The following is a 20,811-nucleotide window of genomic DNA, read 5'->3' as shown; positions in this document are numbered from 1 at the left end:
CTTATCGGCCATTGTTGACAAACAACTCCCCAATGCATCTTTTTAGAATCATACCAAAATCACCCGAGCAGTATTTATTCTCCTGTGAATTTAAACCCAATAAAGTTGCTACAAAATAAAAACTTGCATCGACCTACGTAGCTGTGAACTTTCGCTGCTCCACCTTTGGTAAGGTGATTCCCAAAACAATGACAGTTAAAGCCTTCAGTCCGCAACGGCACTTTAGAACACTTGTGTACGGACCCGATAACAAGATAGCACCACGGCACTGTCTGGAATAAGTGCTGTACCATTCATACTTTATGTTAATGTTTTGGTCATCTTACAATATGCTTGGCTAGAAACATCTGTAAGGATGTGAACTACAAAGAAAATGTAATTCAGAAGCAAAGCTTTTGATAAAATTTGTCATAATTGTTAGTTCAGACGTGCTTAGGTGTCAATATATTTTACGTAGATCAGAAACAAAGAAAACAGACCATCGTGCAGGACGAAGTAATGTATACACAAATACTACTTTATTAGCAACTCCAAAGGCTAGCTACGTGCCCTGCGCAGATTTTTATACCTCGGAAATAAAAATGCGCACGCTGGTGCGTACTACTTACAACTTCATCTTCCTCTCGGTACCCCAAGTATGAAAGGAATTAGAAATTTTATGTCATGTTCGGTGTTACAGTTAGGGATGCGAATAAGTTTGCCTAACAATGGCATCGCGTACAGGTCCAGCTACAACAAACTTGGTATCGTCTCTACAATATCTCTATTCTGATTTTCAGTCACGATATTTCTCTTGCCCACTGCTGCTTTATGCAGCTTCTACCAAAGTTGTGGCCTCATTTCACCTGTGAATAAATACATTTCAATTGGAGTCGAGTACTTCTCTAGTTTTACTGTACTTGCCAAAAGAGCATAGCGAGGTGTTTTCCGAAAGATTAGTTCATCGATTTTTTTTTATGGCTTGCATTCGGAAGTAACAGCACCCAGCAAAGTACTGTGTACTCTGAATAGCTGTCGTCCTTTTTACGTTAAAAGCCTCTTTCATTGTTTCTTTCAAAAAGAAACATTGAAATTCATCCGACTGACCTAAATATATATATTTTTTATATAAAAAACTTTTACAATCACCGACCGATTTGTGAGACCATCTATTTTCTGGGTTGGCCTGAATATCTTGGTTGACATGGCTGCATCATGAGCCAACGTATATCACCGACCCAAACATTGAACGTTTAAACACATCTCTTTTAATTTTTCTGGAATTTTTCTTTTGGTCTGAAGTCAAAAGCTACCGAAAGCGAAAACAACATGGCTGCCCATTTGTTCTCTCACCGTAAACTCCAGATTTCATGCGTTCTCCTAAACAGCGTTGATATCCGGCACCGATTCCTCCAATGTGAGGCGAGCAATATGCAGAAAGTTTGTCGTCCCTCACCACAGGGCCCCTTCATTCGCACATAAATGATAAGCGTGCACCCGCGAGCCTGCAAGCTTACCATTCATACCAGAACCTAGCGCCTTGCAGAGACTAATTGATAAGCTTCTTTACCCGTCGACAAATGACAAATGACAAATATCATGCGCCTTTCAAAATAAACGCTTTTTAGGATAGGTAATTTTGGTTCAGGTGTTTTCTTAACAGTACTGGTTTACTTTTTTGTGCTAAGTTAGGCTGTGAAAGTAGTTGCTCGGCCGTCCAATAGGCCAGCTAGCCATTTGAACCGCGGAATGTTCGCGCAAGAACTTTGTATGCAACGTAACTTACAACTTGTATCCAACAAAACTTACGAGACTTCCGTTGTTCAGCCTGATTGTGGTTGCAGCAAGTCCACTGAATATAATAGTAAAAAAATAAAAGCCACGTTATCAGGGGAACGGTGTCATACCATTGCCGTTATCGATACTTATCCTTAGTACTTACTAATTACCGTTAACGTTACTGAACAACGGTGGAAAGAACGCTAGTACGTATGGATGCTGAAAGAGGGAAATGGATGCCAAAGTTTCTTTGCATTACCTATCATGCTCTTGCCGCCATACCTAGAAAATGCCACAAAAAAGTCAAGTGAGCTCATTCAATTATTGGAACATCTGCTCGTTCGCATACATCCTGTGCTCTTTCGTGAGCAGCGCGATATTTTCTGCAACTGCATTTCTCCAGACCGACTACATGGTATCACAGTTACATCGGTGTATTTTCATTGCCTACCACCACCCTGGGGTTTTCCTCCATTCTTCTAACCAGCATGATTACGTCTATTGGAAGTTTTTTATTTTAATTCAACCTAAGAGATGCACTATAGCTTACTGCGCCTCTTTTGGTCAGCCCGAGATATTTTCTACAACTCCAATCCTCCATAAAACCGGATATTTACGCAACTTTTGTTTTCTCCCCTACACACGCTCTTCTACGTTGTTATCTCAACTCGCATAGGCTTGTTAACACCAGCTCAATTTTCGGCCCTTGGCCCACCTTGACCACCCCATTTTGGGCAGCACGCCAAATATTTACAACTTCCCTCAGTGTTAAAAGAAATTTATTAAATTATGTGACACTCCTGTGCTAATCTTGTTGCGACAATATGTGCCAAAAAAGAAAATTATGGCACACGTTTTATATATGTGACGGCGGTGGTTGCAGGAAGTGTTCCGCAGTTCTAGGCTACAGAAGCAATCCCGGATTATCTGGTACACGGAACGTTCCGTACAAATCTACAGCAGTAAAAGTCTGGTGTAGCTAGGCCAAGGGCCATGTTCCACATTCATAAAGCGCAGAGAATTTTCTGTTGTGCTTAACTACAGGAAATCTCCCGCATAGGTGGGTTATGGAACAAACTCTGTAGTAGGTCACCCCGAAACATGTTTCCTAGAAATACACAACAGGAAATGCACTATAAACCTAAATACTTTACAATTTAAAGTTTTTTCCTACTGGATGTATGGTGCAATGTCTTTTGCGGCACATGTTGTGGTAATGATGTAAATATACACAATTACCATAAACCTTAAATAGTAAATGTACTCTGTTGTAAATACAGGTTCCTTAACGGTAAACGCACCCGCAGCAAATACGCAGCCAGACAGTATGCTGGAATTTGATGCATTTTTTTTTCACTCGGAATAGCTTCGCATTCACGAACCTTCGAAAAACGCTGCAAGCTCCAGACGATTTTATTAGTGCATTTGTAGAAAAAGCATAGCCTGGAGCTTGCCGCGTTTCTAAAAGCTTTGTGAACGCAAAACAATTCGTAAAGAATAGAAATGCATTGCATTCCACTATATGCTGAACTATGCATACACTGTGAGGCATATGCATTGCATTCCAGCGTATGCTGAACAATGCATAGGCCGCAGAGCATATGCATAGGCTTCACATACGTTGCGTGTGCATTACAGAATACGAAATCTCTATTTTAGCAGAAAGTAAATTTATCCCCTAAACAATTCTTCGAAAATCAACGTTAGGCAATCTGCTGAGAGCCATACTTTCGTGGACTCCTGGAATATCGGCTGAAGTTTAGTATTCTTGCTTATCTTGTACTGAAACTCGTCTAGGCCCATACTAAACCAAAAATGTTTCCAGTTACACCGCAAGTAAAACCAAAAACTTGCTGTAGCCAACTTACACTACCAGAAAAAAAAAACTTCGAAAAGTTGCCGACAATTGTGTCCTCAAAGCGCTGAGCCACAACTGTGTCCTCGCCGTGAGTGCACTGAGTGGCCTGACTTAGTATGGCTTGTTGTGTAAACCTGGATCATTTATTTCTCCTACCTGAGCTACATCATACAAAAAGAATGATATCAAAGCCCAAAAAAAGCTTTCAAAACATGAGGCCTTGAAATGTTCAGCATAGGAAAATAGTGTAGCACAACCGAGCCACTTCATCTGGAACATTTAAATGTTTTGGAAGGCGCTGCAGACTGCATTTACACAGACTGCATGTTTGATAGTTTTCTGAATGACTGGCGGGTCCATCTTCTGGTCGCATGGCCACACGTAGCCTGAAAGGTAAGACCCACAACGAGTTTCTTTCGACACACACGTTCGCAACATCCCCACCAGAAGCAGAGATTCCGAAACTTCTATCATGCAGACTGAATATTTTGAGCATCTTTTACAGCCAACCTAAATAAAAAAAATATCAAGGGCATTTGATTTTTTCCAGAAAGTTATTCGTGTACATGTCAATTTTTTTCGTTGGGAAAAAAGCTCCATACCTACAAGGAGCATAATCTCATTAAAATCACCAAACGTGATTTATGCCCCCCTTTGAAATGCCCTGGTCAAAATATTGATTAACTGTTGATAGGGTCTAACTCATCAAAGCTACTCAGCCGATGAGGCGTGCTGTAGGGGAGGGTTACGGAATATTTCTGACCACTTGGGGATCGCTAACGTGCGCTGAAATCTCGAACACGGGGGCATTTGTGCTTTTTGCCTCCTTCAAAAAAGCGGCCGCCGAAATCGGGTTTTGATGACGTAACCTTGGGCTCACCTGTTCTTATTGGCAGGGAACACTGATAACGCCCATACGCGCACTGTAAAATCGGTTTTTATTTAAACTAGGTAAAAGTTTTTGAAAGCCAATTTCGCCAGGCGAATGCAGTTCTAGGCGTTCCGGCATAAATCTGGGGTGGTTGATCAGCGCTGATTGCCTTTAGCCCAATGAACGTGCCTTCCTAAAGGCGTGTGGCATACATTTTTTCCAAAAATTTTGAAGGACCGCTATATTATCTCAGACAAGAGAGGGCACTAAAGGCAGCCTATCATCCTCCCTGCTGAGTTGTGCGCAGATAGAACTCTGGTGGTTGCCCTCACAGCTATGTGTTCTCCCCAGGCATTTTTTCTACATACAAAGCTATGTTCAAGGCATGCTGAAAAACAGACTGAGCGAGTGGATTATACGCAGCAGAAAAATGTCGGCAAGCTAATGTGGCCAGCACAATTACCAGAAGTGCAATTGTTAAGCGGTAATCCCAATGGCTCTTATCTCTGCATCATCAGATAGTTCATGCACTTTTGGCTGCATTTAATTCATTAAACGAAACATGGTACAGACTCTTTAGCCGTATAAGTTGCGAAATGCTTTGTGATCTATCAAACAGCAAACAATCCTTTCTTCTTGGAAACCATAAACGAAAGATGTCACCCAGAGAAAAGCAATAAAAATTCTAGATTGCTTCTGCCAGAATCAAAATTTTTATATTTACGAGTTGCAACTTAAACGTTTCCACAAATAGTTTTGCTGGTAATTGGGTGAGAGGAAATATATGCCCTGCAATTACTTAAAATCATCTCTGTCAAGCTTCCGGTGTAAAAATAAATTAACAAATACAAATATTCTATAGCTTTTATTAGTTCAATAAATGTCGTGCAAGTCCAACCCCCAAAATAATGTTTATCAAGAGCATATCTCATTGAGTGTTTCTCTAGCGCACAGTCTTTAGCGCTTGTTTGGTGGAATGCACAGGAAAAACTTTAAATTAAACAACCGAAGGGCCGCATAGGCCCAAAGTTAGCCATTTGGCTCTATCCAGAGGCTCGAAAGGAATAATTTTATCTATCTTGTTGTGGCCCAGCAGGAGTGAAATACCAGATACCAAATGAAATATGAAATCGCAAATAACACAATGCATCTTGCAATATTGTATTAAAGGTATTACAAGCCATGAATTAAAAATAGGGATTCAGTGTAGACACCACCAGACTCAGAATTTGTCCTCGTTCAATTTACTGAGGTGAGTGCTTTCGCTATACAGAAACTAATATTAGGTTCAGTGGTACAATTAATATTTACGGAGAATGATATTGTTATTAAAGCACAAAATGGCGCAGTTAGTAATTTAGGAGTAGGCATTTTTATACAACTGTAATAACATATAGTACCCTGCGCATAACTATTGTGAAGTCTGACTTCATATTCGCAAACAAAGCAGTCTCTTTTGGTTTCTAAAAAGGATCATTAGCTTTCAATCGAAACAAATTATCTGCTCACTATGTTTTCGTAAGTGATAAGACACGCAAGAGATGCTCCACCTGCACTTCTCATACTGGGCATAATGCAAAGATGCCTTAACCTGCCTTTCAATACTAGAGTTGAACCAAGTAAATCTATCTTTGATTTGAGACAAGTTGAGTTGAAGCAAGTAATTCTATACCAGCAAAGTGTGGCACAAAACTAAAGAATGGTAATATTCCTTCATAAAAAATATAGTGGCAACAATTATGCTTTACACGGTGCTACGATAACGGACCCCACTCAAGTCCTATTGACCTAGCATAGCTGGAACAACCTTATTACATCATCCCAAGCAGCACACGCATGTACGGCTAAGCATGAGCTGTCCATCTCTGGCCAGGTAATTTCTGCGCGGCCATTCCCCCATGAGAGTGCAAAGCCCATACTCAAAAGTAGGCCTTGGCCATGTGCTGAAAGTTCCCTGGTGTAAGCTGAACAGCCGCTCACCTCTGACCAACGCATCGCCAAGGGGCCTACAACCACCCTTGGGCCGCCAGACTTCGCCGCCGCCCTGCCGTTCCTTTGTTGGCCGACGGCTGTTCAACCTTTAACAACCCACGGCTGTTCAACTTTCAGAGACGACGGCTATTCATCCTAGCCAGAAGGACGGCTGTCCAACCATAGCTGCTCAGCCATAGTTGAACTTTAGCCGTGCAACTTACTCGCCCGGCCGTTCCACTGGAGCAGGGATTTTAATTGTGTTGCAGCTCTCATCCAGCCCTAGAATAAGTATAGCCAAGCTGTTTATACAGCCAAGTGCAGAATTTATGACCTGTAACAGCAATCATTCGTGCTTTTAAGGAAAGATTTAATTCAGCAACTGACAAAGACTGTTTATTACAAAATGTAGGGCAGATATATTCCCTGAATTGCTGCCCATACAGTGATAGTGCTTCCATTTGATGCGACCGCTATGGTGGTCATGGACAGAGTGCAGCTGCTTTGCTCCAATGGAAACCACAGCTGCCATGCTCAGGAGTGCCTGCAGCAGGGAACAAAAAGAAAAAAAAGGACGAGTTACAACACTGCACAGCCCACAGTCCCCAAACTCAGCAAGGCAGTTCGAGGCCCCTAAAGATATTTAAACTACAGATGTGGAAAGCACCCTGCTTTAAAGGGACCCTGCAACACTCTGAGCAGTGGACCTGAACCGGCGCGACGTTTATATTACACTGCCAGGGATACCTGAGCCAAATATTACACGTGCACGTGAAGCAGTGGGCGTGCAAATCACTGTGAAAGACGTAAAAAAACCAACCGCGCATTCAATTTTCCTTATTATGCACCCCTGGCATGGCCTAAACGACGTCATTGCAGCCATGGCTGTGCTATGAGCTACTCCTGGTCAACTTCGCGGCTTATTTCTCGCATTTCCTGTGACGATCCACCGTCATCGGCGCTGCGTACCAAACTCTTCTAAGCCTGAACCTGTATGCATAGTTTTGGGTTTTCTTTTGTGCTTTGAGTGCGCGGAGTGATGGACTGAATACTCCTCTTTCAACGAGGCAACTGGACAACAAACGTTCATTGCTTTAAAAATGCCCTACCAGCCTGAGTGCGCACTTGTGAGGAGGCTGCAATGCCTGCTTTTTTGTGTCACCACACCGGAAATACTCTTCCACATTGCGGAGAAACGAAGAAAACTCCCCGGCCTGTGATATATTGAAGGCACCCAAAGAAAATGCCGCGAGCCGCCCTCACTCTGGCAGAGAGCGTGCAGCTTTCGTCGCGTTGTCTGCAGTCGAGTCGAGAGGGAACAATTTTGCGCGATTGCCCATCGCGTGTAGTTTCGGGTATAGCTAACAGATTTTCATAATTCTTGTGGGAGGAGATTGCTGGGAGACAGACTTTATTTTAACTCAAAATACATTCCAAGTAGTCAATGGTAAGTGCTGCAGGGTCCCTTCAAGAATGCAAAAATTCCAGAAAGAACATTTATCATGGATCTCGAGTTACCAGCACCTGTTGTCTAGTTAAAAAGAATTTCAACAACCTTTAGAGGTAGTTCAAACAATGTATGGCCCAAAGCCATTTTTCAAAGATACAACTGGTTCAAACGTGCTGGTTCAAAAAGTGAACCAGTACAGAGGAAATATAACAAAGTAACAATAGTCACAATGTTTTAGCAGACCGGGCTCCCCAGCCTCACTGAGTCAAGACAAAGCTGAGAGTTTCTAAATTTAAACTATAGTTATCATTTAAACCATGCTTTATCCATAACCATTACTCATGATGCACAGCTAGGCTCTTTCCCACAGTTCAGTGGCTGCTGCCAGAACGTTTCAGTCGGTACACAAATAGTCCATACTGACATGAGCTCACTAAGAATGACTTGTTTGCTGGCCTAAACAGCAAGCAAGACACTGCTACAAATTACTTTGCGCTTGCAATGACTGTGCCTTATTTGTAGTTAACAAAGCAACCGCAACTCCAAAAAGCAGCATATGCTCCAACTCAATATTTTAAAGGAAAATTGCATTACGTCATTGCGAAGAAACTTTAAACCTTTTTGAGCACAACTGCCACAGCTTCAAATTGTACACTGTTGGTTCGGGGAAAAAAGTTTATTCAGCTATTCCAACTATGCAAGCTTGCTGCAATAATAAAAAGAGCTGGGCAATTGGTTCCGCGACAGTACAATGAAGGCTGTTAAAGTAATTTTTTGACCGTAGAGGCACTCTGCTCCCATAGGCTAACGTGCCACTGTACTGACACCAAATTCGGTGTAAACAGGAATTTGGACGGAGAGCGCCAGCTATTTCAAATTCGCGTGCGTGTGTGCTTCGTATGCGTGCTACAGACCAAGGTCGCCTGCGAAACTGATGACGCTCTTTTCTCCTTTTTTTGTATTTTATGAGCGGTGCGCTGTCTATCGCTCTCCCATTCGGCCGCGCACGCCAGCGCGGGTGCAGCGGCTGGTTTTGGTATTGTCCTCCGGGCGCTTCCCGCTTCTTGCACTCGCGAAACTGATGTCTATCTGATTTTGATTCACTGAAAAGGTGCCGGCTTGTTACTCTCTCGTTTTTATTTGATTTTATCTTGTGTTATTTATGAATAAACCACATATATGTAACAACATAAATGATTTTTTGTCACTTTAGGGTCACCTTAAAAAAATTACCATAATTTTTTCTCGAAATAAATTCATCCGAAGAATTTGAATCAGCAATAAAAAAATCGTGGGGGTCGCATTTGGCAAAAACATTGGTCCCACAAAGGGTTAACTGCTCGGCAGTGCAAAGGAAACAGCAAAATGTTCACTGGGAAGTCTGCTATGATGATGCAGCTGGAAGAATATTCAACTGCAATTTCCAGACATGAAGTTAAGCTTGATTTTTTTTGCTCAAGGTGATGGAGAAGGCACTGAAACCCTGTAGTTCACTCCTTTAGTGGCAATGATTATAAGATTTCTGAAAAGCCCAGTTATTTTTACTGCCTCTTCAAGTCAATTTAGTTAAACTCAAAGGCTAAATTATTTAATATCTGTACTGACCCCCTATGTACTTCATGTGTTTTTGGCCGCCTACACGAATAACCCAAAGTGTAACGGGATGAATTGGAGAAGTTGCCCACATGGCCCTTTCACTTTTATTCAGGCCTAGTGGATCTAGTATCATGCAGTGTTTAATGAGTGGTAAATTCTCTCGTCCTGAAATTACACAAACAAAGCAACAGTCTCAAGATCAGAACTGCATAGTGCTTACAGCAGAAGCACATTAAAGGGGTCGTGAAGACATTTTCTGAAAACGTGTTGTGTGGGTACTTATAACTGTGGAACCTTAATAAACAATGCATAACCGTTCTGCTGCCCGATATTCGCAAATGGGAAAGAAATGCAGTTAATGTTTCACCGAGGCTTTCCTCCTCAAATCGTGAAGTGACGTGTTGGTAAGAAGCCAATCACAGTTCCCCCTTGTCTGCATATGCCAGCACAGAGCGGGCTCGCAAAGGGTCAGATAAATCTGCACCATAATGAAATTCACCTTGCAACTGAACGGGAGTTGTTTGATCTCTGATGCTACTGATCAAGATGGTCGAACTTTCAGTTAACAATGCGGGTAAGTGACGCAGGCAGAGGTGAGCAGGTTGAAAGTAAACTGGGGATTTGTAAACTGTTTACGCTGCTTTGCATGAGTCTAAACTATAGACGTCTGTCTCACGCAGCCTGTAATGTGAGTTGCACGAACGTGAAACCTCTGACCTGAGGAGATAAATGACCAAAAGCTTAAAATGAGAATTTACCACCCAAGACGTTCATCGAAGGAACGTCGAGTAGTGGAAATTTAAAACCAAATTGTCATTTACTCATCAAGCACAAAAATAACTAGCGAGAAGCAGGGACACCGCGCTGAGTCCCACCATCATGCAGTTCGATTGCTTTGCTGTTTCCTGCAATACATAATGGTGTTAACGCTGTTCCGTTGATTTGGTATGCTCCCCTTTTGCTCACTGCAGAAACGCTCAACCATAAGTTGGCGGTGAAAGCTCTAAGTTGACTAGAATTTATGAAAGCACACATCAGTGCTGGGTTACAAATGTGAAGCGGCTTTTATTCTGCAGTTTTTTGTCGCGCGCGCTTCTTGCGTCGATAAGGTACTGGGTAAAGTGTCTGACATCAATGCAGGCTAGCCGTAACGTTGGACTGGCCCGGCAGCCTGAAGTTCAAATCGCACATGGGGCACTTTTTTTTGGTTTGACGATTTTTTGCCATTTGATATAAAACCGGTACGATTCCGAAGAGAATGCAGCAAAACGTGAACTTCAGCGGGGAAACTGGCTACAAATCGTACAAACAGCCAGTAGGTCTGAGTCATAGCCTCTACAGGAGGCTATGTCTGAGTTCTGTTACAATGGTTGCCACACAACAGAAGCGGTCGTGACACCGGTCACGTCAATAGAAAACTGGTTTGCTAACGAATAAAGAGTGCATTATTTTTAAAATATTGGGTTTGCAGTTGTACAGAACAATATACACAAAGAGCAATTAACTTTTGACTGTTTTTACTGTGACGTCATTGCTAGTTGCATGCCAACTGGCGATGTGCGCATAGTCGATTGCGATGCACCTCAAAACAAGAATTTAGAAGTTGTCTCCTAATTTCCAGAAGGAATGAATTGTGAAAATATTTCGGATTTATGTTCTTAAAAGGTCACTCAAGTAGACAAAATTAAGAAAAGACAAATGGATTTTCTCTTCACAACCCCTTTACATCTCCGTGAGCTTCACATTTGAAGACATTCGATTTGAAACCAAACTTCCCTTTCTTTCACTGTGCCTTAATCCTGCCTTTTCATATACACAGAATCCTGCTAGTGCCAACGCTTTATTTGAACAATGCTGCCTTTGAATATTTGCATTACCCGTGTCTAGCAATGAGCGCAAAAGTGGCTTAAAAGAACCCTTGTAAACACAGCAAAATATTGACAACCACAGAGAGTGAGTACCTGACAAGAACTGGCACAGACTATCAACTATTATTCAATGCAAGAACACAACCAGAGGTACATGGGTGCACATGCATAAATGAAGTGTCATAAGGAAAGTTTCCACTCTTCTTAATCAATACGCTCTTCTGCATACTTCATCTCTCCGGTAAACAGGCCTCTTGACACAATCATATTTTTTTCTTATGGGGTAAACCTCCTGCGTTTGCTTCAAATGCGTGTCGCTGCACTAACACCATTGTTTTTCTTGCGCAAAGGGGTACTGGACTCCATATCTCTGCCGACCAGTGCAAGTCATGCCTCCACAAAGTTAAGGACTGCTTGGGCGTGCAGATTGTCAGGATAAAGGAATTGCAATTCCTGCAGTCATTTGTGTTAGCAGCAGCGCATAGACTAAAAAAGAGAACTGAAAATGCGAACAATAACACTGAAAAGGAGCGGGAAAATAAACACCGTGAAGTTGCGTCACAGCTTCAAAATATGTCCCATACCATAAGAATGGTAATGAATGACAGGAGGTGAGGTGCTGTTTTCACCACTTATCAACCATGCAGGAATGTGCGCCCGCAGTGTAAGCAAGATGAAAGGGACCCTGCAACTTGCTTTGAGCAGTAAACAACCTACGTGATGTTTTGATTACACTGCGAAGAATACCCGAGCGAAAGATTACATGTGCACACAAAGCAGCAAGCACGCAATTCACTGTAAAAAACGCCAAAATACCAACCGCACTCTCTTCAATTTTCTCATTAATTTATGCACCACTGGCACCCCCAGAAAACGTAATTTCTGCCATAGCTGTGTTATTGGTTGTTTGTAACGGTCTGCCGCTATCGGCGCTGTGCGCCAATCTCTTCTACGCCTGAACCTATACGAACAGTCTCAGCGTTTCTTTTGCTTTGAGTGTGCACGAAGTGCGAGTGGCAAACTCAATACTTCCCTTTCAATCAGACCGCTTGAAAACAAACTTTTATTGCTTCAAAAAGCTTGAGTGCGCACTTGCGCGCATGTAGCTATGACTGCTTTTTTTGTTGCTCCAGACCAGAAATACACACCTCCACGTTATGGAGAAAAGGAGAAAACTCCCCAGCCTGTGATATATCGAAGGCCCCCGAAGAGAACACCGCGAGCCACCCCCTTCTCCGGGAGAGAGAATGCAGCTTTCATTGCGTTGTCCTACTTGTCCACAATGAGTTGAGAGGGAATGAATATGTGCGATCTTGCATCGCACGTACCTTCCATCATAGCGAACAGATTTTCATGATTCTTGTGGGAGGTGGTTGCTGGGACAATAGACTTTACCCCAAAATACATTCCGAGTAGTCGAGGGTAAGTGCTGCGGGTCCCTTTGATAGGCAAGGGTGCGAGAAAAAGCACACCAATGCCTACGCAAGTTGCTAAGAAGGGACATTGCTTATGAGATACCTCTTTCATGTGGAAAGGTCTGCATTGGTCACTCTGGAAGGTTTGTGAACGTGTAATTGCGTGAACATGAACATAACCTCTCAGTTGAGAACTGCACAAGTGGGCATCACCCCATCCATAGCTCTGCAAGCGCGTGCATGACGCTCTTAAAAAGCAAGTGAAAATTGTCCAGGTGCAGTGGTACATGAGGAAGGGAGATACAGGAAGCTTACCACATAGGAAAGAAGGGATGCGACTGTGTCAGTGATATTTCAACGGGTCTTCATATGAAAGAGCGTATTTATTAGGCTGTGAACTTCCGTTATCACATTTTTTTTTGCATGCAAGTGGAGCCACATAGCTTTGGCCTGCAATTATGTGGTCTTACGCTGCCTAAAAGTTAGTTGCTAGTCATTGCCTGTTCCCACCAGCTACTTTCTGTGATTGTCAATATTTCGCACCAAGTTCAAGTATGGTTAAGATGCACCAACTCACCAAACACATCTTTCTAAGCTTGAAAGAAGGGATGAAACAACCATAAACACAAAGCAATCAAACTGTGCTTCATGGCTATGCCAAAGAACCCACCAGTAACTATTACCAGCAGGTATTGTCTAAGGCCTAATAAACTGCATGTCAATTTCTTCGATGTTAAGATGCAGAAATCCCACAAACCTTGCGAGATTAGCAGCAGTGACGCAGATTTCGCCCACTCTCATCCACAGCGTTTGTGGCAGGATCACTAGTAAGAAGCTCATGCCAGGCACTGCAAAAAAAAATACCACACATAATCTACGGTACTTTGCAAATAAAAAATGGACAAGTGACCAAAACAAATAGAAAACGGGGCAAGCATTTTGAATGCTTGAGCGGGGTCAGAAACTGTTACAAAATTGTAAAAACAATTCTTTCTTTGAGGTCTTCGCAGCAGCCATAAAAATTTTGGAATTTGTTGGCACCAAGAAACTAGTCTGTAAACAGGTCCTCTGACACAGGGGTTCCCTCTCACAAGTGTTGCAGCGTAATAAGAGCATGCTTGTCAATCTTCCCACGAAAACCTGATTTGAGTTGTTCGCAACACCCAGAAAGTTTCCATAGATGCCACCCATCCCTGTCACAAGTGAAGGCATCACGAACTGACAACCTTAGGTTGTCCAGTGCTTCATGTTCAGACAATATACGGAAATGCTATAAATCAGGGGTTGGCAACCCGCCGCCCATGGGGCAGTATTATGTGGCCCCCGCCACAATGGTACACCCCTTCTCTGTCACTTTCTACCTGAAGGCCAACATGGCAGTTTTGACCTCACCCGGCATGAAAGCTCGTGACATTCGTGCTGAAAATAAACATGACAAGGATTGCTATTTTAGTTTTGTACACTGCTTTCAATTTCCCCCCCAAAACTTATTTGCCTGCAAAGCCCCTCCCCTCCCAACCAATGTGCCCTCCAGCCCCCTCCGTGTCCATTGCATTAAACCTGGCTCTCCGCCTGAAAAGCTTGCTGACACCTGCTATTCAGCAAAAGTTGCAAATTTTTAATCTGTCACTGCTTGTTCACATCGAAGTGAATGAAAATAAGTAAGATCTCTCCTTTGTATGCATCACGCAAGCATACAAACCCATTAAACACTTCGTAATTTCAATGAAGGGCCCATGAAGGGTCCATGCTTGGGTTGAGGCTAGGCCAAGTTGATTCTAAGTTGAAAAAGACGAGACTGCAAAATGGGCGAGATACATCAGACAAAGAAATGAGGAAAAACACACAAGTGCTGTTGTTTCTAATGATTTCTTTGTCTTTTGTGTTGCCTGTTTTGGGCATTTCCTTCCTTTTCACCCAAGATGACAGCAGACATTTTTTAAAGACTTTTTAATGACTTTTGACAATTGTGTTCAATAGAAAACACTGGCTCCATCACTGACGGATCTGCGTTTTCTCAGGAGGATCAGGCAGAGTAGGCCACCTTGGATACGTCATGGGAGCCCTGACATAGGCAGTTTGGGGAGAGGCACACATGGCATCACACTGATGCCGATGCTGAAAGGAAATCCATCCTTAACTTTTTCGAGCATGCACATAATAAAACTGACCTAAAATATGTTCTACCGAACAGTTACAGGTTGACCTTCCTGAGGGGTATCTCTATTTAAAAAGAAAGCTTTTTATGTAGACATCTGTGCTTTGAAATTTTGTGCCAGCACTCCTTTAAGGGGCAGATTGAAGTTTTCACTATTCCCCACACTGTAATGTGGCAAGGGCCCTGTGACACACTCGAAGGCAGCAGCAAAAAAATGGGCAGTCAGCAAACTAGATTCCACACCATTGTGATGAAACCAAATCTTGGGAATCGCTGATCAAATCTTGCGGAGCTGATCAGTGTTTTAAGTGCAAAAGGATATAGCCATGGTGCTCATTTTTGCTTTAGAAGCAGGCAACTGAAGCTCTCCTGAACCCTCAGGGAGTTACAAGGGAATGCCAGGCATGATTTACATGATTTGCCGATAATTCTTTCAACATTAAAAGCTGCCATGCAGTTGAAGAGCCATCCAAAGAATGGTGCAACATCCTACCATTTGCAAAACAGCTTTCCTTCATTTTATGCTGCTCTCCTTATGCAACTGAATTGCAGCTGCTTGTCCTTCATGTTATCATTAGAAAATATTGTTAATTTTGACATGGAGCCCTAGACGTTCTGGCAAAAAGTCAACACAACTGTTTTAATATTCAAATATTTTGATTGTCCCCACACCATCCCTTAATTGAGATTAATACCCTAGGTTACATGGCGGAAGTAACTGTAGTTACATTTAACGGTGGTTACTAAATTTTAACCGCGGTTATCGCAAACTGCGGCTTTGGCTGTTACATGCGAAATTCCAAGTGTGTCGACAGTGGTCACTTGGTTGTGAGCGTAACAAAAATAAAGTAACAAACTTTTAACCTCACGATAAAAACAAAAGCCGAAGCAGTTTAGACAAAAAATATCGTTAAACAGTTGCTTCAGATCCAAATGCGACGCACTCGCGCACGGCGAAAAAGGGGCTTCCCCAGCAGCTCGCGACCGGCTTGTTCTCGGGTCGGTTCGGTGTTGCGAACTGAGGATCGTGGTCGATATTTGACCGGCGCTATCTCTACAACTGCGAATTACAAAACATAGCCCAATTTTTTACTTTAATAATATCCACTTTGTCGCATGTGGAACTTCTTTTCCGCGATCAGATTGATTTCGAAGAGGGGAGACAAGCTGTTGCTGCCGTAGTCTGGGCTGCTTCGAGCCACTTTCAGTGCCGTGCGGACAGATGCGCCGGCGTGTTTGCAGGAACGGCCGACGTGCGCGCAGATCGTTTCCGAGTGCTGAAAACGCTTCATGATTGCCTGGTTTGTCTATTTTTTTGGCGAACGATCAGCAGAATTTACAAATTTAGGCTTTTCCTATAGTTGATCGGGTGGACCGGGAAACGAGCTGCTGCTCACGCACGGTCATGCCGACCGCGAGAGCGACGCGATGAGCACAAGCTCCTTTGGGGGCAGCTGGCAGCTTCGGGGCTCCGCTATTTGAGGCCTTCGTCTTTCTGCGAACGCCAGGTGATTTTTTTCACCTACAGTGATGTGCCGCCACTTGCATGCAAACTGAATTTTGCGATTTTTTAACACTGTGGCAGCAGCAACTGCGGTTAGCGTCACCGAACTGAGGTGGCCAAGCTCAGTTTGTGTTAACCATGGTTAGGGGGGTAACTGTGCCCGTGTAACTAGGGTATAAGTGTCCCAGTCCACTGCGGGAAACTAGCAGGCGAGTTTTACTCATTACATAACCAACTGAAGTGTGTGTTAAAATAGGCCATTTCAATCTCTAATTTGGAAAAACAATGCCCATGAAATGTGTATTTTGAGTACACTTATTGATACAGTTCTGTCATTATTAAGCATCATACTACATTTCCCTACAGGTAACTTTATCAAATTACAGCAGTGCATCTCAGCCGTGCTGCAGTACAATAGCATTTATTCGAATAATCACTAAGATCAAAAAGCCTCATAGCAGCCACTGAGTAAAAAGGTTTGTGCGAATGACGGGAAAGGAATGCTTCTATCATGAAAATACAAAACCTGGACCTCGTACTTACATTATTGCACTTTTCGCAGCCTACATACCGTTGGCTTTATTTCAGTTGTCTTAATTACGGCATAGTACCGCATTTCCTCTTCAGTCTTGTGTAACAAAGCGAGGGTATTGCAAGAAGCACACGCCGCAAAATTCTGCGCATAGGTGTAAACAAAGTTGAACCTCAAAAAAAAAAACGCACACGCAATAAGAAACAAACAGGCCCAATTTTTTTGCACTACGGCTATGAATGGTCAGTTGCCTAGATTGTAAAACTCTGCTGCCCCAATATTAATGAGGCTACAGAAATGGCAGGGAACAAACTCAGTACGCTCACACCGACCTTTGCAGCCACAGAAATTGCAGCGTGCAGGCGCGTATATGTGTGTAGGGGGGGTGAGGAGGGGGCATCAGTAGTTGCTCACTAAAGCCACCAGCGGTTGTCTTACAACTAAAGGTAGAAAAACTACTTTCTGCCAAAAAAAAATCGTGAATGCATTTGACTACTCACTGTTTAGCAGTACCGCACTTTCCAAGCTCACTGACGACTCATTTTTAAGAGGTTCACAGCATTGTACAAAGCCACGGCTTCTTTCTTAACAACTGAGACTGCTCAGAAATTACAGCCAGGCTGCATTCTGAACTTCTCTACCAGAAATACTGTTTTGCGAAGAACAAACTATTCGCCGCAGTGTTTCACTCAGCATCATCTTTACTGCCTTCAAAACAGCGTTTTATTTGTACTGCAGAAACATGGCTTCCTCGAATGTTCCTTTTTTTATATTAGCTTTCTTAGGAAGGTTTGCAACCTCCATTTAAAGGTTAGCAGTGTACTGTGTTCGCAATAAAAAAAAAACCCAGCCGGCAATATTCACGTCTCTGCTGCAGTGCCCACAGGATAGCGGCGGCCCATGCACTAGCCCAAAGCTGGGAAGCATGCACGCACCCCTGTGTGCAAGCAAAATCCCTACAAGCTCTTAGAGCAAAATCTTCTGAGAAATATCATCACATCTAAAAATACTTTTTTCTTTTCGTGCAAGAAAATGCGCTACAATTCCCTACTATCTTAACTGGGCCTTTACAAACCGATACCTACCTCGACTTCTTAGAAGCTCTTGATTGAGGTCTGTATTGTGATAATTGCTTAACGTTATCTACCTCAGCACTGATTCATTACTTCAGGCACCCCACTGTCTCCAGGGGCCTGCCAGGAGAAATGCACACATGGCTTTTTCCCCATCGGCATAGTGAATGGCAAAAAAGCCGCTGCCCCTTGAGCTAGTGCCGCAGCACTGACAGGAACATTGTCAGCTTGTTCTATTCCACGGTTATTAACACAGTAAGCTTCTAGCCAACAACAGATAGTAGAAACTTGCACAGTAAAGGATACTAAAAATGCTGAGCAAGCCTTGTCTATACAATACAAGAACTTCTGAACTTGTGCTTGGTCGCTGCAGTGAAGTTTCTGAGGAAGCATAAATAAACGCTGCTTAAAAGACAATAAAGACGAATTTCTGTTGAATTTACATTGGCAATATTTAGTTCTTTGTACGATTATAATTTGTTTCATCCAGCTGCCCCCAGTAAGGGAGTTTTTAAGCGCAGACTCGATTTCAGAGCACACATCGCGAAATTGTGCGAGAGGCTGCATCTTTCACGGTTTTCGATAATGCTATTAACTTTCTAAAAATAAAGCACCGATGAGGTTAGATAGTGCCATTACCATCAAACAGTGCTTACTCAATTGCATTCCAGACGATTTGTCTCACCACCAAGGTTTTGGCAAGTACAATTTTATTCAACGAGTCAGCACCCTACAGCTTAACAGTGCATTATAGAGTGCACTCATGGTGAGCGAGAACTAACTGCACGGCGGGTTTGCCCATGCTGTGCACAGGCTGCAAATGCACCGTGTCCCATGCTGTCTTATCAGATTCATGGCCTCTGAGTGGTATATTTTGTCATGGCAGTCCTCTTGAATATAACAGCTGTACCCACATTTTTCAGACTTTTTTTTTCCTCCAGCATGCAGGTCATCATGCCTTGGGTGAAATTAACAATGTGCAAAGGCTACTTGTTTGAGCGTCACTTGAGTACACAAAAAAATAACACAAGATCGTCATGCATTAAACCATACATAAGATTTTAGGGGTCCCTGAGTGCTTCCGCCAATAGATCATCACGCCCAATTGAACATATTTGAATGTAATAATACCCGCTGTCGTACGCTGCTATTGAATATTGGGCCAAGTTATTGATTCCCATCCCATTATCTATCGCTAATTTCTGTTCCCTACAGGTTAGCAGTGTTTATTTTATAGACGAGAAACAAACAAAAATCAACCCTTTTCTAGTGCTACAGCTCAGCTCTGCGGGGACAATAAGCGCACAGCTAATTCGTAGGGTATAGGAGTCGGGTGCCGCAATTGACTGGAGAAAGCCTGGCACAGAGAAATACTGCTCAACAAACCGCGTTTTCGGTGAGAACCTTGCACAGCATGGTCCATTTGCAGCCTGTGAACAGCATACGCAATCCTCGCATGGAACTAGCTTTCACTCGCATTCAACCCACTTTCTACTGCACTGTTAAACTGTGGGTTGCAAACTGTTGAATATGAACTTACCAATTTTCAAATCAGATTAGGTGTCCGAATCAGCCACACGATACGCAGTCCAATGCGGCTGGTGGCATGTGGATGGGGCCGTGGCTCCTCCCGCTGTCCCCCGGGAAATGCCTGCACAGCTCCACACCAATCCCGGACAAATGGCGCCACCCTGGGAAGGTTAGAAAATTGTGGTCTATAGTCAGGGCGCCTACCAAACTGATGCGCCAAATTTCCCTAGTTTTTCAAAATTTCAATCAGTGCTTCAGCAAATTGCCATGAGCAACATGAGTTCATTCATCTCCAGGCAGTCTGAAAACGTCACATGATGCTGTCATGCTCAAGTATCCTGAACAATCAAAGCAATAGAGGAGGTGAACAAATATTATACATTCTTAAATTGAATTTAAATAGTTAAATACAAATACGAATTTTACTGCATTTAGTCCATTATAACATGTTTTTTTTTTGCAACCTGAAGTCGACTCTCGCGTTACAATCTAATACCGCAACTGAAGTTGCCTAAAAATTGCAATGGTGCACCCATTTGTCATCAATGGCTACAGTTTTGACCATTTTGCAATCTATGTCAGCAAGATGTGTCAGAGTTGTTCGGGTCCATTAAAGCTAAGATGAACTTTTTTCGTTTCCTTGCTTTTTTTCTGTGGTGGTTGACAGCGTGCACAATGTTTTTCCTTTGTTTTTGCGCCGTACTTTTGTATTGAGGCATAGGTAACTTTCATTGCCCTCAAGTGTTTCAACACCTCTTCAGCTTCCCTTGTTACGGCAACGTGTTGCACTCAGTATGACCCATGCTATTTTAATGCCTCAAGAAATCGGCAATTCGGCAGCTCCCCGAAGAGTCAACATCGACCGTCTGTGGATGGCAGCTACTGCGGGAGCGCCTTTTTACATGCGAACCCTGCCTAAAAAGTTTCCAAGGGCCTTGCTGCAGCGGCCATATCGAATTACAAAAGAGTGTTGCTGATTTTGTCGCCAAACAGTGCAACCACCTCTTGGCGGTCAGTGTTGAACTGATACAGCTCAAAACAAGCGATATCGCTGGACAGGTGGGCTTCCTGCGAAGTTATAAATGTCAAAGGTGGGCGCCCAGCCAAAGTGTTTGAAAAATAAATGTGCTGTTCCATAATTCCCCTAGCCTCACAAGAGTACTTTGGCGGCTTTTTTTTTTGGCGCGACAGAAAGTTACCCCTTGAGTTACTTTAGTGGTTTTAATT

General features: G+C 43.0%; 1 long non-coding RNA gene across 1 annotated transcript; it reads right to left on the bottom strand.

Moving 5' to 3' along the window:
- Positions 1 to 6,870: 6,870 nt before the first annotated feature.
- Positions 6,871 to 19,739, bottom strand: LOC144160851 (uncharacterized). The gene is made up of 3 exons (XR_013320410.1): positions 19,595 to 19,739; positions 13,545 to 13,635; positions 6,871 to 7,002 (listed from the first exon to the last, which is right to left on the bottom strand). It is a non-coding gene; the product is annotated as an uncharacterized LOC144160851 (long non-coding RNA).
- Positions 19,740 to 20,811: the final 1,072 nt, after the last annotated feature.

Source organism: Haemaphysalis longicornis, unplaced genomic scaffold (genome assembly GCF_048455015.1).
Source record: "Haemaphysalis longicornis isolate Haplotype H1 unplaced genomic scaffold, Haemaphysalis longicornis Haplotype H1 scaffold_11, whole genome shotgun sequence".
NCBI lineage: Eukaryota > Metazoa > Arthropoda > Arachnida > Ixodida > Ixodidae > Haemaphysalis > Haemaphysalis longicornis.
The sequence above is the reverse complement of the archived record's forward strand: the minus strand, read 5'-3'. Positions and strand labels throughout refer to the sequence as shown.